Source organism: Pseudophryne corroboree, chromosome 5, assembly GCF_028390025.1.
Source record: "Pseudophryne corroboree isolate aPseCor3 chromosome 5, aPseCor3.hap2, whole genome shotgun sequence".
In the NCBI taxonomy this organism is placed as follows: domain Eukaryota; kingdom Metazoa; phylum Chordata; class Amphibia; order Anura; family Myobatrachidae; genus Pseudophryne; species Pseudophryne corroboree.
In genome coordinates this window covers 545318036-545340261 of record NC_086448.1, presented here as the reverse complement: position 1 = coordinate 545340261, position 22226 = coordinate 545318036, and the positions used below count along the sequence as shown (strand labels likewise).

The 22226-nt window shown below is 48.6% G+C and overlaps 1 long non-coding RNA gene across 2 annotated transcripts in view; it reads left to right on the top strand.

Annotated features, from left to right (window-relative positions):
- LOC134928015 (uncharacterized) overlaps positions 1-22226 on the top strand; it is a 133289-nt gene that overhangs the window by 81602 nt on the left and 29461 nt on the right. For both annotated transcript variants that reach the window (XR_010177807.1, XR_010177806.1), the window contains exon 2: positions 10123-10232. This is a non-coding gene — a long non-coding RNA (uncharacterized LOC134928015). The remainder of the gene's footprint in view (positions 1-10122; positions 10233-22226) is intronic.

Below are 22226 nucleotides of genomic sequence, written 5' to 3'. Positions count from 1 at the left end.
GGATACAAGCTGGACTTTGAGAAGATGCCCTCTCACCGACGGCCCTGCTGGCTTCCCCCCACGAGAGGGAAACAGTGTTAACTGCAATTCACAAATTGTATCTTCAACAGGTGGTGGTCAAGGTTCCCCTCCTTCAACAAGGAGGGGGTTATTATTCGACCATGTTGTAGTCCCGAAACCAGACGGTTCGGTCAGACCCATATTGAATTTAAAATCCCTGAACATATACCTGAAAAGGTTCAAGTTCAAGATGGAATCGCTAAGAGCGGTCATTGCAAACCTGAAAGGGGGAGATTTTACGGTGACTCGGGACATAAAGGATGCATACCTTCATGTCCCCATTTATCCACCTCATCAGGCGTACCTCAGAATTGCGGTACGGAATTGTCATTACCAATTTCAGACGTTGCCGTTTGGTCTCTCCACGGCCCCGAGAATATTCACCAAGGTAATGGCGGAAATGATGGTGCTCCTGCGGAAGCAAGGTGTCACTATTATCACGTACTTGGACGATCTCCTCATAAAAGCGAGATCAAGAGAGCAGTTGCTGAACAGCGTATCACTTTCTCTGGAAGTGTAACGGCAACACGGCTGGATTCTATATATTCCAAAGTCGCAGTTGGTTCCTACAGCTCATCTGCCTCTCCTAGGCATGATCCTAGACACAGACCAGAAAAGGGGTTTATCTCCCGATAGAGATAGCTCAGGAGCTCGTGACACTGGTCAGGAATCTATTAAAACCAAAACAGGTGTCAGTGCATCACTGCACTCGAGTCCTGGGAAGGATGGTGGCATCATACGAGACCATTCCCTTCGGCAGGTTCCATGCGAGGACCTTCCAATGGGACTTACTGGACAAGTGGTCCAGATCACATCTTCAGATGCATCGGTTAATCACCCTATCCCCCAGGGCCAGGGTGTCTCTCCTGTGGTGGCTGCAGAGTGCTCACCTTCTCGAAGGTCGCAGATTCGGCATTCAGGACTGGGTCCTGGTGACTACGGATGCAAGCCTCCGAGGGTGGGGGGCAGTCACACAGGGAAGAAATTTCCTAGGGCTGTGGTCAAGTCAGGAGACTTGCCTTCACATCAACATCCTGGAACTAAGGGCCATATACAACGCCCTACGTCAAGCGGAGTCCCTGCTTCGCGACCAACCGGTTCTGATTCAGTCAGACAATATCACCGCAGTGGCTCATGTAAACCGCCAAGGCGGCACAAGGAGCAGGGTGGCGATGGTAGAAGCCACCAGAATTCTTCGCTGGGCGGAGAATCACGTAAGCGCACTGTCAGCAGTGTTCATTCCGGGAGTGGACAACTGGGAAGCAGACTTACTCAGCAGGCATGACCTCCACCCGGGAGAGTGGGGACTTCATCTAGAAGTCTTCATGCAGATTGCAAGTCGGTGGGAACTGCCACAGGTGGACATGATGGCATCCCGCCTCAACAAAAAGCTGCAGAGATATTGCGCCAGGTCAAGAGACCCTCAGGCGATAGCTGTGGACGCACTGGTGACACCGTGGGTGTTCCCGTCGGTCTATGTATTTCCTCCTCTTCCTCTCATACCCAAGATGCTGAGAATCATAAGGAAAAGAGGAGTGAGAACAATACTCTTTGTTCCGGATTGGCCAAGAAGGACTTGGTATCCAGATCTGCAAGAAATGCTCACAGAGGACCCGTGGCCTCTGCCTCTAGGACAGGACTTGTGCAACAGGGGCCCTGTCTGTTCCAAGACTTACCGCAGCTGCGTTTGACGGCATGGCGGTTGAACACCGGATCCTAACAGAAAAAGGCATTCCGGATGAGGTCATTCCTACGCTGATAGAGGCTAGGAAGGATGTGACGGCTCAACATTATCACCGTATATGGCGGAAATATGTGGCTTGGTGTGAGCCCAGGAATGCCCCTACGGAGGAATTCCAGCTGGGCCTTTTCCTTAATTTCCTACAGTCGGGAGTGACTTTGGACCTTAAATTGGGTTCCATTAAGGTTCAGATTTCGGCCTTATCCATTTTCTTTCAAAAAGAACTGGCTTCTCTGCCTGAAGTTCAGACGTTTGTAAAGGGAGTGCTGCATATTCAGCCCCCTTTTGTGCCTCCAGTGGCACCTTGGGATCTTAACGTGGTGTTGAGTTTCCTGAAATCACACTGGTTTGAACCACTCAAAACGGTGGAAGTAAAATATCTCACGTGGAAGGTGGTCATGCTATTAGCCTTGGCTTCCGCTAGGCGTGTGTCAGAATTGGCGGCTTTGTCACATAAAAGCCCTTATCTGGTTTTCCATGCGGATAGAGCAGAATTGCGGACCCGCCCACAATTTCTGCCGAAAGTGGTTTCATCCTTTCATATAAACCAACCTATTGTGGTGCCTGTGGCTACTACTGACTTGGAGGATTCCGAGTCACTGGATGTAGTCGGGGCTTTGAAGGTTTATGTAGCCAGAACGGCTAAGGTCAGGAAAACAGAATCTTTGTTTATTCCTGTATGCTTCCAACAAGCTTGGGGCGCCTGCTTCAAAGCAAACTATTGCTCGCTGGATCTGTAACACGATTCAGCAGGCTCATTCTGCGGCTGGATTGCCGCTGCCTAAATCAGTTAAGGCCCATTCCACAAGGAAGGTGGGCTCTTCTTGGGCGGCTGCCCGAGGGGTCTCGGCATTACAGCTTTGGCGAGCGGCTACTTGGTCAGGTTCAAACACCTTTGCAAAGTTCTACAAGTTTGATACACTGGCTGAGGAGGACCTTGTGTTTGCTCATTCGGTGCTGCAGAGTCATCCGCACTCTCCCGCCTGTTTGGGAGCTTTGGTATAATCCCCATGGTCCTTACGGAGTCCCCAGCATCCACTAGGACGTTAGAGAAAATAAGATTTCTCTGACGTCCTAAGTGGATGCTGGGACTCCGTAAGGACCATGGGGAATAGCGGCTCCGCAGGAGACTGGGCACAACTATAAAGAAAGCTTTAGGTCAAACTGGTGTGCACTGGCTCCTCCCACTATGACCCTCCTCCAGACTTCAGTTAGAATCTTGTGCCCGGCTGAGCTGGATGCACACTAGGGGCTCTCCTGAGCTCCTAGAAAGAAAGTATATTTTAGTTTTTTTATTTTACAGTGAGATCTGCTGGCAACAGACTCACTGCAGCGAGGGACTAAGGGGAGAAGAAGCGAACCTACCTAACTGGTGGTAGCTTGGGCTTCTTAGGCTACTGGACACCATTAGCTCCAGAGAGATCGAACACAGGACCCGACCTCGATGGTTCGGTCCCGGAGCTGCGCCGCCGGCCCCCTTACAGAGCCAGAAGCAAGAAGTGTTCCGGAAAATCGGCGGCAGAAGACTTCTGTCTTCAACAAGGTAGCGCACAGCACTGCAGCTGTGCGCCATTGCTCTTCATGCACACCTCACACTCCGGTCACTGATGGGTGCAGGGCGCTGGGGGGGGGCGCCCTGAGGGCAATATAATACATTTTGGCTGGCAAATCTACACCATATATAGTCAGGAAGGCTATATAGGTGTAAAAATACCCCTGCCAGAATTCCAGAAAAAGCGGGAGAAGTCCGCCGGAAAAGGGGCGGGGCCATCTCCCTCAGCACACTGGCGTCATTTTTCCCTCACAGCTCCGCTGGAAGGACGCTCCCTGGCTCTCCCCTGCAGTGTCAAGCTACATAAGGGTAAAAAAGAGAGGGGGGGCACTAAATTTAGGCGCAGTATATATATATATATATATATATATATATATATATAATATAAGCAGCTATAAGGGAAAAAACACTCATTTATAGTGGGATCCCTGTGTTATATAGCGCTCTGGTGTGTGCTGGCATACTCTCTCTCTGTCTCCCCAAAGGGCTTTGTGGGGTCCTGTCCTCTGTCAGAGCATTCCCTGTGTGTATGCGGTGTGTCGGTACGGCTGTGTCGACACGTTTGATGAGGAGGCTTATGTGGAGGCGGAGCAGATGCCGATAAATGTGATGTCACCCCCTGCGGGGTCGACACCTGAGTGGATGGTTCTGTGGAAGGAATTACGCGACAGCGTCGACTCCTTGCATAAAAGGTTTGACGACATACCAAATATGGGACAGCCGGCTTCTCAGCCTGTGCCTGCCCAGGCGTCTCAAAAGCCATCAGGGGCTCTAAAACGCCCGCTACCTCAGATGGCAGACACAGATGTCGACACGGATACTGAATCCAGTGTCGACGACGATGAGACTAATGTATCTTCCAATAGGGCCACACGTTATATGATTGAGGCAATGAAAAATGTGTTGCATATTTCTGATGTTACCCCGGGTACCACAAAAAAGGGTATTATGTTTGGAGAGAAAAAACTACCAGTTGTTTTTCCTCCATCTGAGGAATTAAATGAAGTGTGTGAAGAAGCGTGGGCTTCCCCCGATAAGAAACTGGTAATTTCTAAGAGGTTACTAATGGCGTACCCTTTCCCGCCAGAGGATAGGTCACGTTGGGAAACATCCCCTAGGGTGGATAAAGCGCTCACGCGCTTGTCAAAGAAGGTGGCACTACCGTCTCCGGATACGGCCGCCCTGAAGGAATCTGCTGATAGAAAGCAGGAGGCTATCCTGAAGTCTATATATACACACACAGGTGTTATACTGAGACCAGCTATTGCTTCAGCATGGATGTGCAGTGCTGCAGCTGCGTGGTCAGATTCCCTGTCGGAAAATATTGATACCCTAGACAGGGACACTATATTGCTAACCGTAGAGCATATTAAAGACGCACTCTTATACATGAGGGATGCACAGAGGGATATTTGCCGGCTGGCATCTAAAATAAGTGCAATGTCCATTTCTGCCAGGAGAGGGTTATGGACTCGGCAGTGGACAGGAGATGCAAATTCTAAAAGGCACATGGAAGTTTTGCCTTATAAGGGTGAGGAGTTGTTCGGGGATGGTCTCTCGGACCTCGTTTCCACAGCAACAGCTGGGAAGTCTACATTTTTACCCCATGTTCCCTCACAGCCAAAGAAAGCACCGTATTATCAGGTACAGTCCTTTCGGCCCAATAAGGGCAAGCGGGTTAAAGGCGCGTCCTTTCTGCCCAGAGGCAGAGGTAGAGGGAAAAAGCTGCAGCATACAGCCAGTTCCCAGGAGCAAAAGTCCTCCCCCACTTCCTCTAAGTCCACAGCATGACGCTGGGGCTCCACAGGCGGAGCCAGGTACGGTGGGGGCACGTCTCAAAAATTTCAGCGATCAGTGGGCTCGCTCACGGGTGGATCCCTGGATCTTTCAAGTAGTATCTCAGGGGTACAAGCTGGAATTCGAGACGTCTCCTCCCCGCCGTTTCCTCAAATCTGCCTTGCCAACAACTCCCTCAGGCAGGGAGGCAGTGTTAGAGGCAATTCACAAGCTGTATTCCCAGCAGGTGATAGTAAAGGTGCCCCTACTTCAACAAGGACGGGGTTACTATTCCACAATGTTTGTGGTACCGAAACCGGAGTACCTCAGATTTGTGGTACAGGATTGTCATTACCAATTCCAGACGTTGCCGTTCGGTCTATCCACGGCTCCGAGGGTCTTTACCAAGGTAATGGCCGAAATGATGATACTCCTTCGAAAGAAGGGAGTTTTAATTATCCCGTACTTGGACAATCTCCTGATAAAGGCGAGGTCCGGGGAGCAGTTGTTGGTCGGGGTAGCACTATCTCGGGAGGTGCTACAACAGCACGGCTGGATTCTAAATATTTCAAAGTCACAGCTGGTCCCTACGACACGTCTACTGTTCCTGGGGATGGTTCTGGACACAGAACAGAAAAAAGTGTTTCTCCCGGAGGAGAAGGCCAAGGAGCTGTCATCTCTAGTCAGAGGCCTCCTAAAACCAAAACAGGTGTCGGTGCATCACTGCACGCGGGTCCTGGGAAAGATGGTAGCTTCCTACGAAGCAATTCCATTCGGCAGGTTCCATGCAAGAACCTTTCAGTGGGACCTGTTGGACAAGTGGTCCGGATCGCATCTTCAGATGCATCGGCTGATAACCCTGTCTCCAAGGACCAGGGTGTCTCTGCTGTGGTGGCTGCAGAGTGCTCATCTTCAAGAGGGCCGCAGATTCGGCATACAGGACTGGGTCCTGGTGACCACGGATGCCAGCCTTCGAGGCTGGGGGGCAGTCACACAGGGAAGAAACTTCCAAGGACTATGGTCAAGTCAGGAGACTTCCCTGCACATAAATATTCTGGAGCTGAGGGCCATTTACAATGCCCTAAGTCAGGCAAAACCCCTGCTTCAAAACCAGCCGGTACTGATCCAGTCAGACAACATCACGGCGGTCGCCCATGTAAACCGACAGGGCGGCACGAGAAGCAGGACGGCGATGGCAGAAGCCACAAGGATTCTCCGATGGGCGGAAAATCACGTGTTAGCACTGTCAGCAGTGTTCATTCCGGGTGTGGACAACAGGGAAGAAGACTTCCTCAGCAGGCACGACCTTCACCCGGGAGAGTGGGGACTTCATCCAGAAGTCTTCCAACTGATTGTAAACCGTTGGGAAAGGCCACAGGTGGACATGATGGCGTCCCGCCTAAACAAAAAGCTAGAAAGATATTGCGCCAGGTCAAGAGACCCGCTGGCGATAGCTGTGGACGCTCTAGTGACACCGTGGGTGTACCGGTCGGTTTATGTGTTCCCTCCTCTTCCTCTCATACCAAAGGTACTGAGGATAATAAGGAGAAGAGGAGTAAGAACTATACTCATTGTTCCGGATTGGCCAAGAAGAGCTTGGTACCCGGAACTTCAAGAAATGATGTCAGAGGACCCATGGCCTCTGCCGCTCAGACAGGACCTGCTGCAGCAGGGGCCCTGTCTGTTCCAAGACTTACCGCGGCTGCGTTTGACGGCATGGCGTTTGAACACCGGATCCTGAAGGAAAAGGGCATTCCGGAGGAAGTCATTCCTACGCTGATTAAAGCTAGGAAAGAAGTAACCGCAAACCATTATCACCGCATATGGCGAAAATATGTTGCGTGGTGTGAGGCCAGGAAGGCCCCAACGGAGGAATTTCAGCTGGGCCGTTTCCTGCACTTCCTACAGTCAGGGGTGACTGTGGGCCTAAAATTGGGTTCCATTAAGGTCCAGATTTCGGCTCTATCGATTTTCTTCCAGAGAGAACTGGCTTCACTACCTGAAGTTCAGACTTTTGTTAAGGGAGTGCTGCATATTCAGCCCCCTTTTGTGCCTCCAGTGGCACCTTGGGATCTCAACGTGGTGTTGGATTTCCTAAAGTCACATTGGTTTGAGCCACTTAAAACCGTGGAATTGAAATATCTCACAGGGAAAGTGGTCATGTTGTTGGCCTTGGCTTCGGCCAGGCGTGTATCAGAATTGGCGGCTTTGTCATGTAAAAGCCCTTATCTGATTTTCCATATGGATAGGGCAGAATTGAGGACTCGTCCCCAGTTTCTTCCTAAAGTGGTATCAGCTTTTCATCTGAACCAACCTATCGTGGTGCCTGCGGCTACTACAGACTTGGAGGCTTCCAAGTTGTTGGACGTAGTCAGGGCCCTGAAAATCTATGTTTCCAGGACAGCTGGAGTCAGAAAGACTGACTCGCTATTTATCCTGTATGCGCCCAACAAGTTGGGTGCACCTGCTTCAAAGCAGACTATTGCTCGCTGGATCTGTAGTACGATTCAGCTTGCACATTCTGCGGCTGGACTGCCGCATCCTAAATCAGTGAAAGCCCATTCCACGAGGAAGGTGGGCTCTTCTTGGGCGGCTGCCCGAGGGGTCTCGGCTTTACAACTTTGCCGAGCAGCTACTTGGTCGGGGTCAAACACATTTGCTAAATTCTACAAGTTTGACACCCTGGCTGAGGAGGACCTAGAGTTTGCTCATTCGGTGCTGCAGAGTCATCCGCACTCTCCCGCCCGTTTGGGAGCTTTGGTATAATCCCCATGGTCCTTACGGAGTCCCAGCATCCACTTAGGACGTCAGAGAAAATAAGAATTTACTCACCGGTAATTCTATTTCTCGTAGTCCGTAGTGGATGCTGGGCGCCCATCCCAAGTGCGGATTGTCTGCAATACTTGTATATAGTTATTGTTTAACTAAAGGGTTATTGTTGAGCCATCTGTTGAGAGGCTCAGTTGTTGTCATACTGTTAACTGGGTATTGTATCACGAGTTATACGGTGTGATTGGTGTGGCTGGTATGAGTCTTACCCGGGATTCAAAATCCTTCCTTATTGTGTCAGCTCTTCCGGGCACAGTATCCTAACTGAAGTCTGGAGGAGGGTCATAGTGGGAGGAGCCAGTGCACACCAGTTAGACCTAAAGCTTTCTTTATAGTTGTGCCCAGTCTCCTGCGGAGCCGCTATTCCCCATGGTCCTTACGGAGTCCCAGCATCCACTACGGACTACGAGAAATAGAATTACCGGTGAGTAAATTCTTATTTTTACTTACCGGTAAATCTATTTCTCGCAGTCCGTAGTGGATGCTGGGCGCCCGTCCCAAGTGCGGACTTCTTCTGCAATGCTTGTATATAGTTATTGCTTAAATAAGGGTTATGTTATAGTTGCATCAGAGTTTATCTGATGCTCTGTGATTGTTCATACTGTTAACTGGGTAAAGTTATCACAAGTTATACGGTGTGATTGGTGTGGCTGGTATGAATCTTACCCTGGATTCCCAAAATCCTTTCCTTGTACTGTCAGCTCTTCTGGGCACAGTTTCTCTAACTGAGGTCTGGAGGAGGGACATAGAGGGAGGAGCCAGAGCACACCAGAATCTAAATTCTTTCTTAAAGTGCCCATGTCTCCTGCGGAGCCCGTCTATTCCCCATGGTCCTTACGGAGTCCCCAGCATCCACTACGGACTACGAGAAATAGATTTACCGGTAAGTAAAATCTTATTCTTGTACTCATACATGTACAGGTTGAGTATCCCATATCCAAATATTCCGAAATACGGAATATTCCGAATTACGGACTTTTTTGAGTGAGAGTGAGATAGTGAAACATTTGTTTTCTGATGGCTCAATGTACACAAACTTTGTTTAATACACAATTTTATAAAAAATATTGTATTAAATGACCTTCAGGCTGTGTGTATAAGGTGTATATGAAACATAAATGAATTGTGTGTATGTAGACACACATTGTTTAATGCACAAATTTATGAAAAATATTGGCTAAAATTAACTTCAGGCTGTGTGTATAAGGTGTATATGTGACATAAATACATTCTGTGCTTAGATTTAGGTCCCATCACCATGATATCTCATTATGGTATGCAATTATTCCAAAATACGGAAAAATCCCATATCCAAAATACCTCTGGTCCCAAGCATTTTGGATAAGGGACACTCAACCTGTATTATAAATACACATGTCAATAGGTCAGAAGTTCCTTAATGTGCTATTATATATACACGTGATGAACAGCTACCACAGTGATTATATATAACCAATTTTCAAGATTATATTTAAAGTTATATCTAATGTTTTGGCAGATTCCCCAAAAATAGGCCCCTTGCCAATATCGGCCTAGAAAGTTGATATAGGAATTTTTTTTTGAGGAGTACTCTAATTAAATTGTATAAGTGTTCCCACTATAACCTTAGAGTAAATACACCTTTTCTTATGAATGAATGAAGAGGATAGACTGATATAGCCATATTTCCAACACACCTAAGGGCTGTAACACACCGGCCGGTTTCTCCCGGAAGGCAAAAAGCCGGACAAACTTTGTCCGGCTTTTTGCCATCCGGGAGAAACCGGCAGAGTCTGTCACACAGGACGGCTTTGAGCCGTGTGTGATGCTATGCGCAGCATCAGACACGGCTTGAGAAAAAACCCTTGTGTGTGAAAGCTCCCCTTCACACACACGGTTTACTGGCTGCAAAGACGGCCCGGCGCTGGCACGGCAGCCGGACCTTCCAGTGGTGAGACCCGGCTGCAACCCGGCAGCCGGGCCGGGACCGCGCCGTGTGTAAGGACACATTGCGCTGCATGTGTCTTTACATCACGGCAGCGGTTTAAAGCCGGCCGGGTGTTTGCCGGGCGGCGCCAGCCGCCTCGTGTGTTTCGGCCCTATTAGATTCTAAAAACGTAATTAATAAAACAATTTTTCAAATGTTCAAAACATTAATTTTCACAACGATATCTTTGTACCATAGAAATATCAACAAAAAGTCTTATCAAGCCTGTTCACTGGTGTGATAATGATAAAACTTTCATCCAACGCTTTTCATCTGTGGCTACTTCTTCGTCTTTGAACGTGGAAAAGGTAAAAATAATTATACAGAATAGTTCATACAAATTAACATTTAAATGTTAAGCTAATAGTATCTGGTATGACGATAATGTTTAATTCACAATTTCCCCTTATATGGTGAATGACAATATTTTTGCATCAAGATAATGTCCATAATAGTAAAAACGTACTTTTATAGGTAATATTGTCAGTCACCTTAAAGACTATGAATAATTGACTATTATTTGTTATTTTTAGATTATTTTTAAAACTTTTTCGAAATGTCGGGTATAGGGCTTAATGAAGATACTTATTTTCAAAATTACTGAATTTTCATATTATGATGACAGGGATGATTCTCATTCTCCGAAGATAAATAGCAAATAGATTACACCAATAACAAGCACGAACGACTGTGCCTATAATAAAATGATCAGATAATCGTTTTTAGTTTTCTCTTACGTCCTAGAGGATACTGGGGATCCATTTAGTACCATGGGGTATAGATGGGTCCACTAGGAGCCATTGGCACTTTAAGAATTTGATAGTGTGGGCTGGCTCCTCCCTCTATGCCCCTCCTACCAGATTCAGTTTAGAAAATGTGCCTGGAGGAGTCGGTCACACTTATGGAAGCTCCTGAAGAGTTTTCTGCATTTATTTTTCTGTTTGTTATTTTCAGGCAGGACTGGATGGCACCAGCCTGCCTGCTTCATGGGACTTAGGGGGTGACACCAACCTCTTGAAGGGTTAATGGTCCTGTTCCCCGCTGACAGGACACTGAGCTCCTGAGGGAACTATTCGCAAGCCCCACTACGGCGAGCGTACATTCCCGCAGCACGCCGCCACCCCTAACAGAGCCAGAATAAAGTGGTGAGTACTAAGCCAGCATGTTGGTAAGCGGGTCGCCGGCCATTATGGTGGCATGAGGGTACGGAGACGCACGGCTTCTAACTGGGGTGGATTGCGTCTGCAGACTCAGTACACAACTGCGTCTCAGTACACTGTACACAGTACCCACACTGGCAAACAAAGCCTTAAAACGGTTCTGTCTCCATTTTAAGCACAAATTACCCCAGCCAGTATAAAAAAAAAGCGGGAAGACCGCCCTCCTTTGAAGGGGCGGGGCTTTACTTTGAGAGGATCCAGCAGCTCACCAGCACCATTTTCCCTCTGCAGTGGACACAGACGCTGACTGACAGGGATGCGCAGCTCCTCCGGTGTGACTCCAGATTTCCTCAGCGGTACCAGGGGTTCCTAGTAGGGGGGGAGCGATTATTAGTGTACTAAGTCCCCAATCTGTGTACTTAGTCTGCGACCCGGCTAAGCTTGGCATTAGCAATAAGGGCGCGGTATGGGGCTGGCTCCAAATACCTCTGTGTCTCCCTGGAAGGGCTCTTTGTCTGTGTGTGTGCGCTGTCACATTTACAATATGTCAGGCAAAGAGTGTGTTTCTTGTACGGCAGAGTGTTCCTCTTCCCCAGGGAGCTCACTACTATGTACTCAGTGTAGTGCACCTTCTCAGGCTAGCGGGGCTGAACCAGTGTGGCTGGATTCCCTCAAAGGAATGATCTCAAATATTAAAGCCATCCCGCAATGAGAAAGAGACGCAATACTTAAGACAGTCTGTAGATGAGATTATGAACAGAGACTCAGTCCCCAAACAAGCATCTCAGTCCCTTGCCATTTGTCCACAAAAACGAACTCTGGCCCATATCCTACAGTCTGACGCTGAGGGGTCAGACATGGAGGAGAAGAAGGTGGATTCAGAAGGGGGGGACACTGCTCTGTCACAGGGAATACAGGGTCTTATAGAAGCTATCAGATATGTGTTACAAATTCCTAATAAGGTAACAGAGGAGTGTGAGGAATCTTATTTTAATTTAAAACAGAAGTCCTCAGTCACTTTTCCTGTGTCAAAGGAGTTGAATACCCTGTTTGAAGAACCGTGGGTTAATCTTGATAAATTTCAAATCCCTAAAAGGTTACTAACATCTTTTCTCTTACGTCCTAGAGGATGCTGGGGACTCCAAAAGGACCATGGGGTATAGACGGGATCCGCAGGAGACATGGGCACACTAAAAAGACTTTGACTGGGTGTGAACTGGCTCCTCCCTCTATGCCCCTCCTCCATACCTCAGTTAGATTCTGTGCCCAGGAGTGACTGGACACACACTAGGGGAGCTCTACAGAGTTTCTCTGGAAAGACTTTTGTTAGCTTTTTTATTTTCAGGGAGACCTGCTGGCTACAGGCTCCCTGCATCGTGGGACTGAGGGGAGAGAAGTCAGACCTACTTCTTCTTAGTTCAAAGGCTCTGCTTCTTAGGCTACTGGACACCATTAGCTCCAGAGGGTTCGACCACTTGGTGCCTAGCTGCTTGTTCCCGGAGCCGCGTCGTCACCCCCCTCACAGAAGCCAGAAGAGAGAAGCCGGGTGAGTATTAGAAGAACAGAAGGCTTCAGACGGCAGAAGACTTCAGTGACGGAGGTACAGCGCAGCGGTAGCGCTGCGCTCCATGCTCCCACACACACACCAACGGCACTCACAGGGTGCAGGGGGCTGGGTGGGGAGCGCCCTGGGCAGCAGTTACTGAATGCTTTTTTTACACTGGCCAAAGGCATATTCGGTGCCCGGGCACCGTATACGATACCCCCACCAGTATATAAAATTCAAATTCGAGCGGGACTACAGTGCGCCGGGAAGGGGCGGGGCTTAGCCGCACAGCTTACCAGCGCCATGTTCTCTCTCCACAGGCGCTGCAGAGACGCTGGCCTGGACCTCCAAGCTCCTTACAAGTAACAAGGGAGCAAAACAGGGGGGGGGGGGCACATGCAATTTGGTGCTTAGATGTGTATATTACAGCGCTAACAACATATATTATTTGTTTGTAATATATGGGCGCTGGGGTGTGAGCTGGCATACTCCCTCTGTGTTCTCTCTACAGGCTTCCCTGTGGGTCTGTCCCCTTTATTTGCCCGGTGTGAGTGTGGGTGTGTCGGTACTACGTGTCGACATGTCTGAGGCTGAGTGTTCCTCCCCGGAGGAAGTTACTGGGGGCGCAGAAAATAATTTGGGAATGACTCTGTCGGCACAGCCGATGGCTGATTGGGTGAATATGTTGAGCACACTGAATGCAAATGTGGCTTTATTGTCTAAGAGGCTGGATAAATCTGATTCTCAGACACAAACATGGAGGAAATCCATGGAGGACGCTTTGTCTCAGGTACAGACCCTCTCAGGGTCACATAAACGTTCATTTACCCAGATGGCAGATACAGATACCGACACAGACTCTGATTCCAGTGTCGATTTCAATTAGGCTACTTTACATCCAAAGGTAGTTAAGAGTATTCAGTACATGATTGTCGCTATTAAAGATGTTTTACATATTTCTGAGGAACCTTCTGTTCCAGATACAAGGGTTTGTTTATTTAAAGGGAAAATGCCTGAGGTGAAGTTTCCCCCCTCTCATGAACTGAATGCTCTTTGTGAAAAGGCTTGGGAGTCGCCTGACGAAATGTGGCAGATTCCCTAGAGAATTTTTATGGCATATCCTTTCCCCTCTGACGACAGGGAGAAATGGGAATTGTCTCCAAATGTGGACAAGGCTCTGTCCCGATTGTCCAAAAAGGTGGCACTTCCGTCTCCTGACACGGCTGCCCTCAAGGATCCGGCGGATCGCAAGCAGGAGACGACATTGAAGGCCATTTTCGTTACTACTGGTACATTACTCAGACCTGCTGTGGCGTCGGTATGGGTGAGTAGTGCTATTGCTAAGTGAGCTGATAATTTAGCTACTGATATGGATACCCTTGATAAGGATAACATTCTTTTGACTCTTGGTTATATCAAGGATGCTGCAGATTACCTAAAGGATGCGGCGAGGGATATTGGCCTCTTGGGATCAAGAGCCAATGCCATGGCGGTCTCGGCCAGGAGGGCGCTGTGGATTCATCAATGGAATGCTGATGCCGACTCCAAGAAAGCTATGGAAGCTCTTCTTTTTAAAGGTAGTGTCTTGTTTGGTGACGGCCTTGCTGACCTGGTGTATACTGCTACTGCGGGTAAGTGATCTTTTCTTCCTTATGTTCCCACACAACAGAAAAAGGCGCCCCATTATCAGATGCAGTCCTTTCGGCCTAATAAATACAAAAAAGGAAAGGGCTCGTCCTTCCTCGCTTCAAAGGGTAGAGGAAGGGGAAAGAAGTCGCCTGCAGGATCAGGCACCCAGGACCAAAAGTCCTCCCCCGCCTCTACCAAGTCCACCACATGATGCTGGGGCTCCCCTGCGGGAGTCCGTGCCGGTGGGGGGCCGTCCCCGATTCTTCTGTCAGGTCTGGGTTCAATCGGCCCTGGATCCTTGGGTCTTAGACATATTCTCCCAAGGGTACAGACTGGAGTTTCAGGAGATACCCCCCCGCCGCTTTTTCAAGTCGGCCTTGCCAGTTTCTCTTCCAGAAAGGGAAGTACTAAATGCTGCAATACAAAAGCTGTGTCAACAGAGGGTCATTGTACTGGTTCCCCCGTCCCAACGGGGAGAAGGGTTCTATTCGAGCCTCTTAGTCGTGCCGAAGCCGGACGGCTCGGTCAGACCGATTCTGAACCTAAAATCCCTCAATCCATACTTGAAAACTTTCAAGTTCAAGATGGAATCTCTTCGAGCTGTGATCTCCAGTCTAGAAGGGGGGATTTTATGGCGTCAGTCGACATAAAGGATGCCTACTTACACGTCCCGATATATCCTCCTCATCAGGCCTTCCTAAGATTTGCAGTGCAGGATTGTCATTACCAATTTCAGACGTTGCCGTTTGGGCTTTCCACGGCCCGAGGGTTTTTACCAAGGTAATGGTGGAAATTATGGTACTCCTTCGCAAGCAGGGGGTCACAATTATCCCGTACTTGGACGATCTGCTGATAAAGGTGAGATCAAAGGAAAAGTTGCTAAGAAATGTGGAACTCTCCCTGTCGGTTCTGCGACATCACGGTTGGATTCTAAATTTGCCGAAGTCTCAGTTGATCCCGACAAATCGGCTGCCCTTCTTGGGCATGATCCTAGACACGGAACTACAGAGAGTGTTTCTTCCGGCGGACAAAGCTCTGGAAATCCAGACCATGGTCAAGGAACTTCTGAGACCGGCAAGGGTGTCGATTCATCAATGCACTCGAGTGCTAGGGAAGATGGTTGCGGCTTACGAAGCAATTCTGTTTGGCAGGTTTCATGCCCGGGTGTTTCAGTGGGATCTGCTGAACAAATGGTTCCGAGTCTCACCTGCACATGTGCACATGCACCGGAAAATAAGTCTATCTTCCAGGACCAGGATTTCTCTCCTGTGGTGGCTGCACGGTTCTCACCTTCTAGGGGGATGCCGTTTCGGAATCCAGGACTGGGTCCAGCTGACCACAGATGCAAGTCTCAGAGGCTGGGGTGCAGTCACACAAGGAAGAAGTTTCCAGGGAAAATGGTCAAGCCAGGAGTCTTGTCTCCACATAAATGTTCTCGAGCTAAGAGCCATTTACAACGGCCTCCTGCAGGCGAAGAACCTTCTTCAGGGTCTCCCTGTCCTGATCCAGTTGGACAACATAGCAGCGGTGGCGTACGTAAACCGCCAAGGCGGTACAAGGAGCAGGGCGGTAATGGCGGAGGCCACAAGAGTTCTCCGCTGGGCGGAACAGCACGTGAGCGCTCTGTCAGCAGTCTTCCTTCCGGGTGTGGATAACTGGGAAGCAGACTTCCTCAGCAGACACGATCTCCATCTAGGAGAGTGGGCTCTTCATCAATAGGTATTTGCAGAAGTAACAAGGAATTGGGGAATTCCTCAAATAGACATGATGGCGTCTCGCCTCAACAAGAAGCTTCCGAAATACTGTTCCAGGTCGAGGGACCCCCAAGCCAGTGCAGTGGACACCCTGGTAACTCCGTGGGTGTTTCAGTCGGTGTATGTGTTCCCTCCTCTTCCTCTCATTCCAAGAGTGTTGAAGATTATAAGACGAACAAGGGTTCAGGCAATACTCGTCGTTCCCGATTGGCCACGGAGGGCCTGGTATCCGGATCTTCAGGAGTTACTAGTAGAAGATCCTTGTCCGCTTCCTCTACGAGAGGACCTCTTACCGAAGGGGCCCTGCGTGTTTCCGGACTTACTGCAGCTGCGTTTGACGGCGTGGAGGTTGAACGCCAGATCCTAGCTCGGAAAGGTATTCCCAGGGAGGTCATCCCCACTCTCCTTAAGGCTAGGAAGGAGGTCATGGCGAAACATTATCACCATATTTGGAGAAAATATTTGTCGTGGTGTGAAACCAAAGCGGCTCCTGCGGAGGAGTTTCATTTGGGTCGTTTCCTCCATTTTTTGCAGGCAGGCGTAGATGCAGGCCTGAAATTGGGTTCCATCAAAGTGCAAATTTTGGCTTTATCTATTTTCTTTCAAAAAGAATTGGCCGTCCTTCCTGAGGTTCAGACTTTCGTGAAGGGAGTGTTGCATATCCATCCTCCATTTGTGCCACCCGTGGCACCGTGGGATCTGGAAGTGGTGTTACAGTTTCTTATGTCTCACTGGTTTGGACCTTTGCGAAAGGTTGAGTTAAAGTTTCTCACTTGGAAAGTGGTCATGCTTTTGGCTTTGGCGTCTGCCAGACGAGTGTCAGAATTAGCGGCTTTGTCGCACAAAAGCCCATATTTGATTTTTCATGTGGATAGAGCGGAATTGAGGACTAGTCAACAATTTCTGCCGAAGGTGGTTTCTTCGTTTCACATAAATCAACCTATTGTGGTACCTGTAGCTACGGAGGCAGTGGCAGTCCCAAAATCTCTTGATGTCGTAAGAGCTTTGAAAATTTATGTCGCCAGGACGGCTCTTGTTAGGAAAACGGAATCACTGTTTGTCCTGTATGCCTCCAACAAGATTGGAAATCCAGCTTCCAAGCAGACGATTACATGCTGGATTTGTAATACGATTCAGCACGCTCATTCTTCGTCTGGGTTGCCGTTGCCGAAGTCAGTAAAGGCCCTATCTACCAGGAAGGTGGGCTCGTCTTGGGCGGCTGCCCGAGGGGTCTTGGCACTTCAACTTTGCCGAGCAGCTACGTGGTCGGGTTCAAACATTTTTGCTAAGTTCTATAAGTTTGATACCCTGGCTGAGGAGGACCTCAGTTTTGCTCAATCGGTGCTGCAGAGTCGTCCGCACTCTCCCGCCCGGTCTGGAGCTTTGGTATAGACCTTATGGTCCTTTTGGAGTCCCCATCATCCTCTAGGACGTAAGAGAAAATAGGATTTTAATACCTACCGGTAAATCCTTTTCTCCTAGTCCGTAGAGGATGCTGGGCGCCCATCCCAGCGCGGACTGTTTCTTGCAGTTTGTATTGATACTTGTTGTTTTCGGTTACACAAAGGTTGTGTATCAGTTGTGTTCAGCTTGTTGCTGTTGTTAGTTCATACTGTTATCTGGTATTCCTGCTAATCCAGTTGTACGGTGTGTTTGTGGTGTGGGCTGGTATGTCTCTCGCCTTAGTTTAACAAAAATCCTTTCCTCGAAATGTCCGTCTCCCCTGGGCACAGTTCCTATAACTGAGGTCTGGAGGAGGGGCATAGAGGGAGGAGCCAGTTCACACCCAGTCAAAGTCTTTTTAGTGTGCCCATGTCTCCTGCGGATCCCGTCTATACCCCATGGTCCTTTTGGAGTCCCCAGCATCCTCTACAGACTAGGAGAAAAGGATTTACCGGTAGGTATTAAAATCCTATTTTCCTCCTGAGGATAGGAAAAAATGGGAAAATCCACCGATAGTGGACGCATCCTATGCTGGTTGTAATGGAAGATTGTGTTACCCGTCCCTGGTGCAGCTTTCCTGAAAGACATAGCTGATCGTAAGATTGAGACTACACTCAAATCCTTGTACACAGCTGCTGGGGTGGCTCAGCTTGTGCGAGGATTACTAAAGCCATTGCTGAATGGTCGGGTAACCTCATTGAGGGGTTGGATTCATTATCCAGGGGGGAGATTGTGTTGCTCCTTCAACATATACAGGATTCTGCGAACGTTATGGTGGAAGCTATAAAAGAAGTAGGTTTGCTTAATGCGCACACTACTACTATGGCAGTATCAGAATGCAGGGGTTTATGGTTACGCCAGTGGACTACGGACGTGGACTCCAGGAAAGGCGTGGAAGGCCTACCCTTCACTTGAGAGGCCTTATTTAGAGATGAACTGGACAAATGGATCTCCAAAGCTAATGCGGGTAAGACCACATATCTTCCTTCTGCAGCTCCCCCAACCAGGAAGACCTACTCAGGACCTACCCTACAGTCCTTTCGGACTGCCAAGTTTACGGGCAAAGTCAGAGGTTCTTCTACTGCCAACAGAGACGCTAGAGGTAAGCCACGCAAACCAGCAACTGCCGGTTCTCAGGAACAGAGCGCCAGTTCTGCTTCCTCAAAGCCTTCGGAATGACGGTGGACCGCGTGGCCTGGAGGACTAGCAGGTGGGAGCCTGACTAATAAATTTCAGTCAGATCTGGACAGTCACATGCAAGGATCCCTGGGTCATAGATCTTATTTCCCAGGGCTACAGACTGGAGTTCCAGGAGATCCCACCTCACAGATTCTTCAAATCAGGTTTACCAGCTTCACAAGAGGCATGTATAACCTTACAGGATGCCATTCAAAAACTGGTACAGACTCAGGTCATTGTTCCAGTTCCAACTAAGCTGCAAAACAAGTGCTACTATTCCAACTTGTTAGTAGTACCAAAACCGAACGGTTCGGTGATACAGATTTTGAATCTAAAATCGTTGAGCCCGTACTTACGAGTGTTCAAATGGAAGATGGAGTCTCTGAGAGCAGTGATCTCAGGTCTGGAGGAGGGGGAATTCCTAGTGTCTCTGGATATCATGGATGCATACCTTCACATTCCGATCTGGCTGCCTCACCAGGCTTATCTACGCTTTACACTACAGGACTGTCACTGCCAGTTCCAGGCCCTGCCATTTGGCCTCTCCACAGCACCGAGGGTGTTCACCAAGGTGATGGCAGAGATTATGTTTCTCCTTTGCAAGCAGGGAGTGAACATAATTCTGTACCTGGACGATCTTCTGATAAAGGCTCCGTCCAGGGAAAGGTTGTTGAGCAGCATTCGTCTCACAACCAAACTACTCCTAGATCACGGCTGGATTCTAAATCTCCCGAAAACTCATTTAGAGCCAACTCGGAGGCTCCCATTCTGGGAAGTCGCAGAAAGTTTTTCTTCCGTTGGAAAAGGCATTGGTAATCCAGTCGATGGTTCGGGAGGTCCTGAGGCCAACCCGGATATCGGTGCATCTATGCATTCGCCTTCTGCGGGAAATGGTGGCCTCTTACAAGGCACTTCAGTACAGAGGCCCTTCCAGTTGGATCTGTTGGACAAATGGTCCAGGAACGCATCTTCACATGCACCAGAGTATTCGTCTGTCGCCAAATGCCAGGATCTCCCTTTTGTGGTGGCTAGAGACTTCTCACCTCGTCGAGGGCTGAAGGTTCGGGATTTAGAATTGGATTCTGCTAACCACAGGCACAAGCCTCAGAGTTTGGGGAGCGGTCACCCAGGGGGTGCAGTTTCAAGGAAGATGGTCAAGTCAGGAAGTCGTCCTTCCAATCAACATTCTGGAACTCAGGGCTCTGTACAACGCCCTTCTGCAGGCCTCATATCTTCTTCAAGATCGGGCCATTCAGGTTCAGTCGGACAATGTGATGGCGATGACGTACATAAACCGACAGGGAGGAACAAAAAGCAGAGCAGCAATGTCAGAGGCATCTAGAATTCTCTGGGCATAAAAACACGCTGTGGCATTGTCAGCGGTCTTCATTCCGGGAGTAGACAACTGGGAAGCAGACTTCCTCAGCAGGCACTACCTGCACCCGGGGGAGTGGGGCCTTCACCCACAGGTGTTCAGGTGCTTGACACGTCGATGTGGATGTCCATAAATCGACATGATGGCCTCTCGTCTCAACAAAAAGCTCTAGCAGTATTGTTCCAAGTCGAGAAACCCACAGGTAGTGGCAGTGGACGCTCTGACAACTCCATGGGTCTATCAGATGGTGTACGTGTTCCCTCCAGTTCCGCTGATCCCAAGAATTCTCAAAAGAATAAAGAGGGAAAAAGTTTAAGCAATTCTCATTTCTCAAGACTGGCCAAGAAGGGCCTGGTGTGCGGACCTTCTGGAGATGCTCCTGGAAGATCCGTGGCCTCTACCTCTTCGCGAAGATCTCCTGTAACAGGGGCCGTTCGTCTATCAAGACTTAACACGGCTACGTTTGACGGCATGGAAGTTGAACGGCTGATTCTAACCAGGAGAGGGATTCCTGACAAGGTCATCCCGACTATGATCCAAGCCAGGAAGGGGGTAACGTCTAAGCATTACCACCGTATTTGGAAGAAATACATCTCTTGGTGTGAGAGCAGAAAATATTCTGCAGTGGAATTTCATCTGGGACGTTTCCTGCTTTATCTGCAGTCAGGTGTGGATGTGGGCCTACGTCTGGGCTCCATAAAAGTCCAGATTTCAGCCTTGTCCATTTTCTTTCAGAAACAATTGGCGTCTCTTCTTGAGGTCCAGACGTTCTTGAAAGGGGTTCTGCACATCCAGCCTCCCTTTGTGCCTCCCACGGCACCTTGGGATCTCAATTTGGTGTTGCAGTTCCCCTAATCGAACTGGTTTGAACCGTTACAGGAGGTAGACGTAAAATATCTTACGTGGAAAACCATTGCACTGTTGGCCTTGGCTTCTGCAAGACGTGTGTTGGAGCTGGGGGCGTTATCTCACAAAAGCCCCTATTTACTCTTCCATGAGGACAGAGCTGAACTCAGGACTTGCCAGCAATTTCTTCCTAAGGTGGTGTCGGCGTTTCACATCAACCAACCGATTGTGGTTCCAGTTGTGACCGACACCTCTGTTACTTCAAAGTCTTTGGATGTTGTGAGGGCTTTGGAGGTATACATAAAGAGGACAGCTCGTCACAGGAAATCGGACTCACTGTTTGTTCTTTACGATCCCAATAAGATTGGGTGTCCTGCTTCAAAACAGTCAATTGCACGCTGGATCAGGCTCACTATCCAGCATGCTTATTCCACGGCAGGGATTGCCAGTTCCTAAATCTGTACAGGCCCACTCGACTAAGTCGGTGGGTTCTTCTTGGGTGGCTGCCCGCGGTGTCTCGGCCTTACAGCTCTGCCAAGCAGCTACTTGGTCAGGTTCGAACACGTTTGCAAAGTTCTACAAGTTCGATACTTTGACCAAACTGAAGGTCCTCAGAGGCCAATCAGTTCTGCAGGAACCTCAGCACTCTCCCACCCAGTTTGGGAGCTTTGGTACTTCCCCATGGTAATAAATGGATCCCCAGTATCCTCTAGGACGTAAGAGAAAATAGGATTTTAATTACCTACCGGTAAATCCTTTTCTCGTATTCCGTAGAGGATACTGGGCGCCCGCCCAGTGCTTCGTTCGTCCTGCACTGTTACTTGGTTAAGTATTGTTGTTTGGTTCAGCTGTTGCTGTTCCTTTTCCAAGTTTGGTTAGCATGGCTTTCCTCTTGTTTTGTGTGCTGGTTTGGAATCTCACCACCATCCTTTTGTATCCTTCTCTCTGAGTCTGGTAGGAGGGGCATAGAGGGAGGAGCCAGCCCACACTATCAAATTCTTAAAGTGTCCATGGCTCCTAGTGGACCCATCTATACCCCATGGTACTAAATGGATTCCCAGTATCTTCTACGGACTTCGAGAAAAGGATTTACAGGTAGGTAATTAAAATCCTATTTTTAAAATTACCGTGTTCATTTTTTTAAATATAATGTACATATTCTTATTGAGATGGTTGGTAGATTACTTACTAAAATTTATAGAATAATCTCAAATGAGTTTTCCAGATTAGGTGATTCTAATCTGATTCCAAATTGATAGGACTACTATATTCGTATTTACTACAACCTAAATTCGTATACAAATATATTAATCAGTAATTCATTGCTATGATTGCTAACTTTAAACTAGGAGATAAAGTGGTGACTAGAT